General features: G+C 36.0%; 1 protein-coding gene across 4 annotated transcripts in view; it reads right to left on the bottom strand.

The window, feature by feature from the left end:
• Positions 1 to 12,343, bottom strand: part of Map2 (microtubule associated protein 2) — a 269,527-nt gene that overhangs the window by 129,959 nt on the left and 127,225 nt on the right. The window contains exon 1 of one of the 4 annotated variants that reach the window (XM_087903820.1): positions 2,073 to 2,111. The exons of the other annotated variants lie outside the window; for them this stretch is intronic. The gene's annotated coding sequence lies outside the window, so the exon portion shown is untranslated. Of the gene's footprint in view, positions 1 to 2,072; positions 2,112 to 12,343 lie in introns of those variants that run through there. 4 annotated transcript variants of the gene reach the window in all.

Below are 12,343 nucleotides of genomic sequence, written 5' to 3'. Positions count from 1 at the left end.
AAACTAGTCACCCTACAACAGAAAGACTTGAACAACCAAATATAGATGAAGCAGAAGAAAATGACCTAAAAAATTACTTTAAGAGAATGTTTGAGGCCCTAAAAGAGGAAATGAAAAATTCCCTCAAGGAAATTGAGGAAAAGACAAACAAAAAATTGGAAGATACCAACAAATCCTTTAAAGAAGACCAAGAAAAAGCAATCAAACATATGAAAGAAACAAATCAAGACTTGAAAACCGAAACAGAGACAATAAAGAAAATACAAGCCATGGGAATTATAGAAACAAAAATTATAGAAAATGATCAGGAACCACAATTACAAGCACAAACAGCAGAATACAAGAGATGGAAGAAAGAATCTCAAGCACTGAAAATGCAATATAGGGAATAGTCTCATCAGTCAAAGAAAACAGTAAATCTAACAAAATCTTAACACAAAATATTCAGGAAATATGAGACACCATGAAAAGGCCAAATCTAAAAATAGTAAGTATAGAAGAAGGAGAAGTTCAACTCAAAAGCACAGAAAATATACTTAACAAAATCATAGAATAAAACTTTTCCAGCCTAAAAAAAAAAAAGGTATGCCTATGAAGATACAAGAAGCTTATACAGAACACCAAATAGAGTGGATCAAAAAAAAAAAAAAGTCCCCATGCCACATAATAATCAAAACACTAAATACAGAGTAAAGAGAGAGTGTTAAGAGCTGCAAAGGAAGAAAGCCAAGAAACATATAAAGGCAGACCAATCAAAATTACACCTGACTTCTCAATGGAAACAATGAAAACCAGAAGGTCCTGGTCAAGCATTATGCAAAAATTAAGAGACCATGGTGGCCAGCCCAGACTACTATACCCCGCTAAACTTTCAATCACCACAGAAGGACAAAACAAAATATTCCATGACAAAACCAGATTTAATCAATACCTAGCCACAAACCCAGCCCTACACAAAGTACTAGAAGGAAAACTCTAATCCAAGGAAGTTGGCTGCATCAACAAAAACACAATTGATGATTTCACAGCAGCAAATCCCAAAGAAGGGAAAAACACACAAAATAACATCACCAACAATGAAAACTAAATTAACAGAAGATAGTTGTCACTGGTTATTAATATTTCTTAATGTAAATAGACTCAAATCACCTACAAAAAGACACAGGCTAACAGATTGGTTATAAAAACAGAATTCATCCTTTTGTTGCATACAAGAAACATGCTTCAATCTCAAAGACAGACATCACCTCAGAGTAAAGGGTTGGGAAAAATTTTTCCAATCATATGGATCTAAGAAACAAGCTTGTGTAGCTATTCTAATATCTAACAAAATAGACTTCAAACTAAAATCAAACAAAAGAGACAAAGGAGGACATTTCATATCAGTCACAGAAAAAAAAAACCTATCATGAGGAAATCTCAATGCTGAACATCTATCTCCTAAAGACAAGGGCACTTTCATATGTAAAAGAAACACTTCTAAAGCTTAAATCATAATTAAAACACGCACTGATAATAGTGGGAAACTTCAACGCTCCACTCTCACCACTGGACAAGTCTGTCAGACAAAAAATTTAACAGAATAATAAGGGAACCAACACATATTATGACTCAAATGGACTTAATATCTGTAGAATATTCCATCCAAACATTAAAGAATATAACTTCTTCTCAGCACCTCATGGAACCTGCTCAAAAATTGACCACATACTAGGTAACAAAACAAACCTCAAAAAATACAAAAAATTTAATAATCCCATGTATCTTATTGGATCACCATGACTTAAAATTAGAATTCAACAGCAACACTAATAGCAGAAAGCCCACAAACACATGGAAATTAAACAATGCTCACCTGAAGCATCAATGGGTCAAGGAAGAAATAAGAGAGAAATTAAAGACTTCCCAAAATACAAAGAAAATGACCACATAATTTATTGGACACAATGATAGCAGGGTTAGGAGTAAAGTTCATAGCACTAAATGCCTACATAAAGAAGCTGGAAAAAAATCCCACACTAGTGAATTAACAGAACATTTGAAATCTTTAGAACAAAAAGAAGCAAACTCACCTAAGAGAAGTAGACAGCAAGAAATCATCAAATTGAGAGCTGAAATCAACAAAATAGAAACAAAGAAAACAATACAAAGAATTAATCAGACAAAGAGTTGATTCTTTGAGAAAATCAACAAAATAGACAACCATTATCTGAACTAACAAAAAGGAAGAGAGAGAATATCCAAATTAACAAAATCAGAAATGAAAAAGGGGACGTACCAACAGATATAGAAGAAATCCACAGAATCATTAAGTCATATTTCAAATACCTGTACTCCAAAAAAAAATAAAAAAAAAAATAAAAAAAAAACAAATACCTGTACTCCAGAAAATTAAAAAAAACTTAAAGGAAATGGACAACTTTCTAGAAAAATATCACTTACCAAAATTAAATCAAGACCGCATAAGCAAATTAAATAGACCAGAACTGTTAAAGAAATAGCAACAGTCATCAAAAGTTTCCCAACCAAAAAAAGCCCAGGAGCAGATAGTTTCAGCTCAGAATTCTACAAGATTTTCAAAGAAGACCTAGTACCAATACTCCTCAAGTTGTTCCACACAAAACAGAAGGAACAATGCCAAACTCTTTTTATGAGGCTACAACTACCCTGATGCCCAAACAACACACAGATATTACAAAGAAGAGAATTACATGTCAATCTCACTCATGAACATTGATGCAAAAATACTCAATAAAATATTGGCAAATCGAATCCAAGAACACATCTGAAACATCATCCACCATGATGACGTTGGCTTCATCCCAGATATGCAGGGATGGTCCAACATATGCAGGTCTGTCAATGTAATCCACCATATAAACACACTGTAAAATAAAAACCAAATGATCATTAGATGTTGAAAAAGCTTTCAACAAAATACAACATCCCTTCACGATAAAGGTCTTGAAGAGAGCAGGGATTTGAGGAACATACTTAAACATAATAAAAACAATATACAGCGAGCCAACATCAAACTAAATGGAGAGAGACTGACAGCAATCCCATTGAAGTTAGGAACAAGACAAGGTTGCCTACTCTCTCCATATCTATTCAATATAGTTCTTGAGATCCTAGCTAGAGCAATAAGAAAAGGAGATCAAGGGTATACAAATAAAAAAAAAGAAGTCAAACTCTCACTATTACCTGATAATGTGATAGTTTACACAAGCAACCCCAAAAATTCTACCAAGGAACTTCTACAACTCATAAACACTTTCAGAAATGTAGCAGGATACAAGATTAACTCAAAAAAATCAGTAGCCTTACTTTACACAGATGATAAATGGGCTGAGAAAGAAATCACAAAACATCACCCCTCACAATAGCCAATAATAGCATAAAATATCTCAGAGCAACTCTAACCAAACAAGTGAAATACTTGTATGACAAGAACTTTAAATCGTTGAAGAAAGAAATTGAAGAAAACACCAGAAAATGGAAAGATCTCCCATGCTCTTGGGTAGGTAGAATTAACACAGTAAAAAATGGCAATATTACCAAAAGCAATCTACAGATTCAATGCAATGCACATCAAAATCCCACCAAAATTCTTCAAAGACCTCAAAGAAATGGTACTCAACTTCATATGGAAAAGCAAAAAAAAAAAAAAAAAAAAAAAAAAAAAAAAAAAAAAAAACCAGGGTAGCCCAAACAATCATGTATAACAAAGGAACTTCTGGGGGCCTCACAATCTCTGACTTCAAACTCTACTACAAAGCTACAATATTGAAAATAGCCTGGTATTGGCATAAAAACAGACAAGAAGATCTGGAATTCAATCCACAAACCCATAAACACCTGATTTTTGACAAAGAAGCAAAAAAATATCAAATGGAAAAAAGAAAGCATATTTAAGAAGTGGTGCTGGCATAACTGGATGTCAATGTGTAGAAGAATGAAAATAGACCTATAAGTATCACCATGCACAAAACTCAAGTCCAAATGGATCAAAAACCTCAATATAAAACCTGCCACACTGAACCTTATAGAAGAGAAACTGGGAAGTACACTTGAATGCATTGGCACAGGGAACCACTCCCTAAATATAACCCCAGAAGCACAGGCACTGAGAGAAATAATTAATAAATGGGACCTCCTGAAACTGATAAACATTGTAAAGCAAAGGACAGAATCAACAAGACAAATGGCAGTCTACAGAATGGGAAAAGACCTTCATTAATCCCACATCTGACAGAGGTCTAATGTCCAAAATATACAAAAAACTCAAGAAATTGCTCATCAAAAGAACAAATTCTCCAATAAAAACATGGAGTACAGACCTAAATAGAAAACTCTTAACAGGGGAATCTAAAATGGCTGACAGACATTTAAGGAACTGCTCAACATCCCTAGCCATCAGAGAAATGCATATCAAAACAAGTCTAAGATTCTATCTTACATCTGTAAATATGGCCAAGATCAAAAACACTGATGACAACTAATGTTGGAGAGAATATAGGGTAAAGGGAACACTCCTGCATTGATTGTGGGAGTGTAAGTTGGTACAGCCTTTTTGGATATTAGTATGGCGACTCCTCAGAAAATTAGGAAATAGCCTTCCTCAAGACCCAGTAATACCACTTTTGGGCATATACCCAAAGGATGTTCTATCATACCACAAAGACATGTGCTCAACTATGTTCATAGCAGCATTGTTTGTCATAGCCAGAACTTGGAAACAACCTAAATGCCCTCGACCGATGAATGAATAAGGAAAATGTGGTACATTTGCACAATGGAGTACTACACAGGAGAAAAAATAATGATATCTTGAAGTTTGCAGAAAAATGGATGGATCTAGAAAACATCATATTGAATGATGTAACCCAGTTCCAGAAAGACAAATATCATATGTACTCACTCATAAGTGGTTTTTAAACTTAAAGCAAAGAAAAGCAGTCTACAAATCATAATCCCAGAGAACCTAGACAACAATGAGGACCCTAAAAGAGAAATACATAGATCTAATCTACATGGGAAGTAGAACAAGACAAGATCTCTTGAGTAAATTGGAAGCATGGGGACAATGGGAGAGGGTTGAATGGAAGAGAGAGGAAGAGACAGGTACAGAGAAAAATTTATAGCTCAATAAAATCAATACATAACATAAAAATACATAAAATAAAGTGAAATAATGAATAAAACGATTTTTTTTGTACCAGCAATCTAGCTCTTGCTACCTGTTGGTTTTTCTAACTCACTCCTGTGTTTTCTTAGGCCATCATTGTCTAGGCTGATGAAATATCTGCAATATAATTCTGTTCTGTTCTTTTCACATATTTTCACTCAAACAAGCTGAACCATACTTCTTTTGAAACTTCTTTAAAAGACAAACTCACATGAACTACAAAATATGAAAAATAATTTTAATTCAACTCATTAATTAGAAATCATGTATCTCTGAAAAAGACTAAGTAGTTTCAGAGAATGAAAACTATAATAGAATAACTGAAATCCACACACAGCACCTGAGAGTGCAAATTAGCACAGCCACTTTGGAGAACTTTTTAGCAATGTCTACTGCCACAACTCTACTTCTAGATTGATACGCAAAACAAATGAAAACATGTGCCCAGTTAAACACACTTAACACATCCTCTTAGTAACAGTCATAAAGACACAATACTGAAAGCTACTCAAATCTTCATCAAGAATAGAATGGATGATACATTCAAACAACAGATTACTATTTACACAGAAAGGAAAGAAAAACACCAATGTTATTTGCAACTACCTAGTTAAACTCAAAGATACAATTAAAAATGAAAGAAGCCAACACAATGGCCACATGCTAAGTCATTCCATTTAATTGAAATTAAAAAACAGCTGAAAATGTTTTCCTTGGGAGGGTGGGGGAATAATGACATTGACTGGGAAGAAATCTAATATCTTCTAGATCTAGTAGTAATGATGGCGGAGGTGGAAGAAAGAATCGACCTATTGTTTACTCTATTACATGTATTACACCTTAATAACGACAATAATGAACAATATGGTGTCATTGGTTTAGAAAGTCCATTTGTGATCAATTTCCAATCTGTTAGTATTGTGCAAAAGGAAGATATTTCAAACATGCCTTGCAACCGGACTGGATAGACAGGGCTATAGGCGGATGTGTACGTTGAATGAACAGTTTGTAGAGGAACATTTTCCCTGGCAGAAAGAGAACATTGTCCACTGACCTTTCCTACATAAATATCAACTCAAATATAAAAAGAAGGAAGAAGATGACTACATTATGAGCATCATATCAGCAAGTGACAGTGTTTTTTCTTGTAGAAACCCTTTCTGTTCATCCCACAACAGATGGAAACAGAGGCAGAGACCCAAATCGGGGCACTGGACTGAGCTCCCAAGGTCCAGTTGAAGAGGAGAAGGAATGAGAATATGAGCAAAGAGGTCAAGACCATAAAGGGGTCATCTGCTGAAACAGTTTACCTGAGCTAATGGGAACTCGTCAACTTCAAATGGACTGGGAAGGAACAAGTATAGGACCAAACTAGTCCCTCTGAATGTGGTTGACAGTTGCATGGCTGGGGGAGACTGCAGGGCCAATGGCAGTGACACTGGGATTTGTCTCTACTGCATGCACTGGCTTCTTGGGATCCTATTCTCTTTGGAAGCATATACCTTGCTCAACCTAGATGTAGTAGGGAGGGCCATGTACTTTCCACAGAGCAAAGTGCCTTACCCTCTCTTATGATTAGAGGGAGGTGTAGTAGGAGCATGTGTGGAGGGAATGGGAGGAGGGGACAGAGTAAGAATTGAGAGTAGACAGACAAGACACCTTCAATATGATTCCTGCCACAGGCATTCTTTGCCCACTGATGCCACTGATCTTCAGAGTTTATTTCTGCTGTCATCTTTTTCTCTTCATATCTAAGCTTACACAACTTTTGGGGGTTCATATTTTACAGTCGAGGAAATAGGTTCAGTTAACTTTAAATGCCGAAGGCCACACAGCTGGTAAATGATGAAGCAGAAATTCAATAATGGACTTTTAAGCTAATTAGTAATTCAGACTAATATTCAAAAGATATCAAAAGAGAAGATATAAATTAAACATTAGATTTAAAATTTTTCACTTATACTTACAAGGCACCAGGAAAGGAAGAGAGAAATTAAATATAGAATTAAGAAATTTCCATTTTGAGGCAGACTATTCTTTGTATAAGTAGGTTGTACATAAAAGAGAAAACTGCAAATATGTATTTTTACTCAGAATATCAGCTATGACCACTTTATATTTATAAATAATATATGTTGAATACAATGATCTCTACAGTTGAGGAAGACCTCAAAATCCTATTTTCTGTCTTTTTGTTTTTTTTAACATTTATTTGTTTCTCTCTCTCTCTCCTCTCTCTCTTTATCTATCTCTTTCTCTGTGCACATGAAAATGTGTGTGTGAGTGTGTGTGTGTGTATATATGTGCAACAGAAGACATGAGGAGGTCAGAGGATAACTTGTGATATTCAGTTCTCCCATTCTCTCAGTCTATACTGTGCCACTTGCCAAATTCTTTCTTTTTAAATATATTTTCCTTTCTTCTTTTCTTTTTGAATGTAGCAGTGAGGTCTTGCTATGTATCGCAGATATGCCTTGTACTTGCAATCCTCCTGCCTCAGCTGCTTGAGTGCTGTGATTACATGCAGCACCATGCCTACTTTATGGCCCATTTTTAAAAACTTTTCTTTGCATTTATTAGCTACAGAATTTGTTGTCATACCACATGTTTTATTTCTACAGTATTTCTTCTCTGGTCTGTTTCTTCTGTGAATCCTCCTGTTGGGGGAGGCCCCTTGTTTGTTCCCGGCTGCCCAGAAAAATGAAATAATCACTCATGAACTATAATATTTAAATAATTGCTTGGTCAATCACTTAGCCATATTGCTAGCTAGCTCTTACATCTAGAATTAACCCAGTTCCATTATTTTATACTTTACCACGAGGCTAGTGGCCTACCAGCAAAGTTCTAGCTGGCAGCTTGTGTCTTTCCCCTTTTGTGGCTACTACATGATGTCTCTCAGATTCTATGTTCTTTCTCTCAGTTTAGTTTTCCCTGCCTAGCTCTACTCTGCCCTATCACAGGCCAAGAAAGCTTCTTTTTTCATTAACCAATAAAAGCAACACATATACAGAAGGACTTCCTATACCACCCTTCTCTTCGGACTTAGGAGCACTTTGCTCCTCACTGCAGTGCAGCTAACACTGTGGCAGGGGAGTTCACATGTGGGTTGATCCAATCATGACCTCTGTTTGTTGGGTCAACTTAGGTGCTTTGTTCTCCTGGTTGCTCAATGATGAGTGAGTCTAGATCTAAAGCTCTCTGATCAGCATTGCTCTCTGCATTTTAAATCATGTACACCAAAGATTCTTTTCTCATTTTGGACCATGCCTAAACCGTACTGTTTGGTAGGGCTTTCTACCAGCATTCTATTCTGGGGACTCATTTGCTTCTGCAAGTGACATCTTTCAGGTGGCTTCTCTGGTAAGTATAACTTTGACGACTGGTGCGGGAGAATGTCTGTATTCTGTCAATCATGTTTTAAATAAATGCTGACTGGCCAGGCAGAAGGTGTAGGCAGGAAAACCAGACAGGAAGTGAAAATGATGCAAGGAGAGCAGGAGAATTCTGGGGAGGAGGAAGTTGATTCCTCCCACTCCTGCCCAGATCACCGAAGCAGCAGGATGTGAGCTGCCCCACTGAAAAAGGTACTGAGCCACATGGCAAAAATAAATCAGAAAAATGGGTTAATCAAGATGTGAGAGTTAGCCAGTAAGAAGCCTGACCTAACGGGCCAATCAGCTTTATAACTTATAGAGATCTCAGTGTGATTTTTCTCTGGGACTAAACAGCTGGGGGAACGGCCAGGACAGAAACACAAACAAGCAGGCCCAGCCTCCATCATGTTACAGACGGCCTGTGGCATTTTATGACTGTCCTAGAGTGAACCTAGAAATTTGAACCTCCCGATTTGCACGATTATGTAGGGTATTCTGGGTCAACAGAGTATGAAACCATTTTCACAGGTTTCATAGGCTGCTTACATGCAGAATACAGTTTATTCTTGACAGGTAATGTACAATACGATAAAATAAATGCAATTCTGTTTTGAATTGTTTTATTGTCTGATAATTGGTGGCTTTAAAAAAAACATCTTGCTCAATATAATTGCATACCTAACCAGTATATATGATAGTAACAAAACTGAAGTCAGAAAGCAGATGCTGACCTTACTGTAGGGTATCTTTAGACACCATCCAATACCATGAACACTGTTAAGAGCAGCATCAAGAAGCATCCAATCAATGTTACTTTATGAAACACATATCCTGTACAAGTTAAGAAGCATTTGCATTTAAATTTGGGGTAACTGCTTGCTTTCTTGCAAATACCTTCATCCCCTCTTATCAACTATTTCCTTAGATATCCTTTTCTTTACAAGACTTCCCCTAACCACCTTATTACAATATGTAATTTCTACTTCTAGTTTCCTTTGTCTGACTTTCAATAATGTCAATAAAATTCTCCTATAACATATTATTTACAGTAAATAGTAATTGCATAAATGTACTTAAAGTTGAATTATGATTGAAAATAAAGTATTAAAATTCATAAAAGATGAGTTTCTACTTCAAAATTTTTCACTCTGAGTTAAGCAGTTTCAGAAATTATGTAGAAAACACATGTGGCATATTTTTGTTTGATTTTAGATAACTTTAAAATACATGTCTCAGGATTTCATCCTTGTTGTTTTTATGGCCACTCTGAATGTACTTCATTTGCTTAAGATTCTTTTTAATGCTTAAAGACTTTTCTTTTGCTAATTTTCCTTATATGCTTGTGAATCTTTAGTTACACCTTCTAAATTTCTCTCCATGGTTCAATAACCTTTTAGATGGATTAGCCTAGTTGTTTTATCCCTAGAGTTACAACCATACTAAAGGCAAATCATCTTTGCAAGTCATGGAGAAAAACTAATATGGAAAAATATAACTAAATACATTTTTAATTTAGTAGTCATTAAAGCATAATCTTCTTCACACCTCATGACTCTCTTGGATGATCTTGCAGGATGCAGGAAATGAACTTTTCTTTCTATTAGAATCTCCACAAATAGGTTCATTACAGGTTAGCAGAAGAGCAAAGGATGGTAAACACTCATTTGCTACAGAGTCACATGGTACAAAATCAAATTCTTTTTGAAAACCACTAGAGGACTTATTTTGTTTATAGTTTTCTGAGCTTTGGAGAGAATAAATCTCATCCCAGTCTTCTGAATTCTTGCATGCTTTTTGTATTTAATACACACAACTGAAGAGGGGACAGTCCCAAGAGGTTAGCTAGCATCATTCCATTTGAATGAAACTATCTTTAACCTCAAAGTGACCAGGCTAATCTGGAAAGGTTTCACTTCTGCTCAACTCATAGTCTTTCTTTAAATGGAAAGTTTTTTTCCAGATAAAATGGAAAGGTGTCTGGATTCCAAGAGTAGTTTATTGATAGCAAACTTGTCTCTCATTTGTGTGACCCAAGTTCTAGCATCACGTAAAAGAAGAAAATCCCACAGAAATTATAATTTATTGTCTGTGATGTTAATAAGTGTCATGTCACATATACTACAAATGTGTATATATATTTCTAAAAATGCATGTATCTATTTAGTGAATAATTTTCAGAATGTCTAAAAATAAGTTATAGGTTGTCTTAGTTATAAGACACTAATAAAATATCATGTCACTGTAATAATAAATAAAATATCATGTCACTGTAATAAAATATCATGACCAAAATCAACTTGGGGAGGAAAGGGTTTATTTCATACTACAGCTTGTAGTCCATTACTGTCAAAGGAACTCAGACAGAGGCCACAAGCAGTGCTTCTCAACCTTCCTAAAGCAGTGACCCACCCTTTAATACAGTTCCTCATGTTGTGGTGACTCCACAATCACAAATTCATTTTCGTTCCTGCTTCGTAACCATAATTTTTTTACTGTTATGAATCATATATGAATCAATGCACACACTTTTGGAGGAAGAGGTTTGCCAAAGGGATTGCGACCCACAGGATGGGTACCAGTGCCATCGAGGAATGCTGTTGTTGTTGCTGCTGCTGTTTATTGACTTGCTCCTCATGGTTTATCCATCCTGCTTTCTTACAACACCAAGGACTACCAGCCTGGGAGTGGCACAATCTACAATGGGTTTGACACTCTCTCACCAATCATCAATCAAGAAAATGCTTGCCCATGGTCCAATCTAGTGAAGGCATTTTCTCAACTGATGTTTCTTCTTTCCAGGTGACTTTTGCTTTTGTAAAGTTGACCAACAACACTGATGTGGGATGTTCTTCTATATATGTGCTGCATTTATTGGTCAATAGCTTAGCAGAGTAAAGCCAGGTGGGATATCTGAAAAGCGACAGAGAGACTAGGCAGAGTCAAAAAGGGACCATGTAGCTGCCAAAGGAGAAAGATGCCTGAACATTACTGGTAAGTCACTGCCTCGTGGCAATGCATTGATTAATAGAAATGTTATAATTTAAGATGTAAGAGCTACGGCTTTAAGTGAGGCAACCTCCAAGTCCAGAAAATATGCTTCAGCCTATGCTGTACTTTCACAAGGCCTTCTGAGATCTTTCTTAAAGAAGGGAAAGCAAGCCATTCCTCCTGAGCCTGCAGGCAGCTAGGGTGGAACCGTTCTGCAAATATACACTAGACAATGACTGTGCTGTATTCTGTTGTTGTTGCTCTGGGTATTGGTTTGTGAGACAGGTGTAGCTTGGGCTTCTGTGGAACTCACAGCAATACCCCTACCTCTGCCTCTAGAATACCGGGGCTAAAGACATGTGTCATCACAACTGGTCTACTTTGCTACCTTTTGAAGCATCTGTTCTTGGAGATCACACATCCATCTCTGTTCTTAGAGAGAAGTTTGAGCCTCATGGGATATCAGGAATAAAGAATTTTACTCCTCAAAAAAAAAAGATGTATTAGCCAAACAGTGTCATCATTAATACAGCTTTTGTGAGATTATTTGCATCTGGGTAGCTAGAAAACGAAAGTTCAGTTTTTGTTTACACAACTCACCAGCATGGGTGCACAGTTTCATGTTGGCTGAGAGAATGAATTTCATATAATTTTATCTTCCTATAATATCTAATAGATGCTTTTAAAATTGACACACAATAATGAATGAAAATCTGCTTTGAAGATGTTGATATAATGAAAAAGAATAAGAAGTGTGCAAAAATGTATTATTGCAGCCATTTTTCTTTAG

This window comes from Myodes glareolus, chromosome 1, assembly GCF_982192425.1.
Source record: "Myodes glareolus chromosome 1, mMyoGla1.1, whole genome shotgun sequence".
Classification (NCBI taxonomy): domain Eukaryota; kingdom Metazoa; phylum Chordata; class Mammalia; order Rodentia; family Cricetidae; genus Myodes; species Myodes glareolus.
The sequence above is the reverse complement of the archived record's forward strand: the minus strand, read 5'-3'. Positions and strand labels throughout refer to the sequence as shown.